Source organism: Sinocyclocheilus grahami, unplaced genomic scaffold (assembly GCF_001515645.1).
Source record: "Sinocyclocheilus grahami isolate Dianchi unplaced genomic scaffold, SAMN03320097.WGS_v1.1 scaffold211.1, whole genome shotgun sequence".
NCBI classification, from domain to species: domain Eukaryota; kingdom Metazoa; phylum Chordata; class Actinopteri; order Cypriniformes; family Cyprinidae; genus Sinocyclocheilus; species Sinocyclocheilus grahami.
The window spans coordinates 613790-615172 of record NW_015505390.1 but is presented as its reverse complement, the minus strand read 5'-3'; the positions used below and the strand labels follow the sequence as shown (position 1 = coordinate 615172).

Sequence of the window (1383 nt, the reverse complement as noted above, 5' to 3'; positions counted from 1 at the left end):
TTGGGTCCCGGCCACAGAGCTGGTCCTGAAAATAAAAATTCAGTTGCATTATAAATTAAATGAGCAGAGGATGTATCAATGAAATTAAACTACTGAATTTAGCTACTCCTACTTAAAAATTATGTTGCTATTTTCATAATGATTGAGGGGAATCTACTTGCAAAGCCACAGCTTAATAAAATAAATAAGCACTGCTAAGCATTACAGAAAGGATCTTACTATGAGCATGGTGACTAGGACGTTCTTCTTGGAGACCTCAGCATGGGAGAAGATGCACTCCAGTACTGGAGTCATGTCAGCCTTATACTGCTCTCTTTGGTTGATGACGGATTTATCATAATTAGCTGTCAAGGGAATGACAGAATTTTATATATAGAAATATATAAGAGAAAGGTCAAACTTCTGAAATTATCTTCTGTTTGCTCTGCTGTGACAGTAGTATCAAGATTACATTGGGACATTTACCTTGCTGAAATTGCATCTCCACCTGAAGGTACCGTCGCAGCAGATTCAGCACAACTGATTTCATATACCCCCTTATGCCACTTCGGTACCTAAGAATGCTGAAAAACAGGTGCGTATTGACATTTTCTAGTTTACAGAGATGTTTTTGGTTATCTTAAGCGGAGGTAGGATCTTTTAGGTTATCAGCCTGTGCGAGTCATCAGGCATTTCTCACCTTTGCACCAGTTGCACAATGCTTTGAGTGTTCATGAAGAAAACCTCTCGGTCTGCTTTCCTCTGAAGTGTAGCAGCATGGCTGTCAAGTATATTTGCTATCTGAAAGTGTTGATTTGTGCCCCCAGAACATACATTTTATACAATATCTTCACAAAGAGAATCTGTCAAGTAATACAAATTGGTACATCAACTAAACTTGTTGATTTCAACTAATTTGATGGTTCCAAAGATTGATAAAGACTTATGAGTTATACTTGACTATGTAAAACTGTCTATGTTCCAGATAAGTATATTTATTTAGTCACTCACCCTTTGGCTGGGGAACTGACAGAGCACAGAGGTAATGTTATTGGCGTACTGTGCTATGACCTTTCGAATGGCCTTCTCCACAGTAACTGGTATACGCCCTGCCACGCTGGTCATAATCTCCTGCAGTTCAAGAAGAGGTAGAGATGGATCCCGAAGTGTCTTCATCAGTGTGTCGAGCCACTTCTTCAGCTGTAACAACATACGGATAGTTAACAGACTGGATTGCACACTGTTTATATGCTGCTTTGAGTCTGATCAGTGCATCAATGTTCTGACTTTTTGACTGAAGTATGGCTCCGGCAGACAGTATCCATCCATGATTTTCACCAAGTTCTCCAGAACATTGTGGAACACTTGGTGAAGCCGCTCCCCTACAACAGGTAAAGGTTCCTG

General features: G+C 40.1%; 1 pseudogene; it reads right to left on the bottom strand.

Moving 5' to 3' along the window:
• Nucleotides 1-4: 4 nt before the first annotated feature.
• Nucleotides 5-1383, bottom strand: part of LOC107595957 (acetyl-CoA carboxylase 2-like) — a 12717-nt pseudogene continuing 11338 nt past the window's right edge.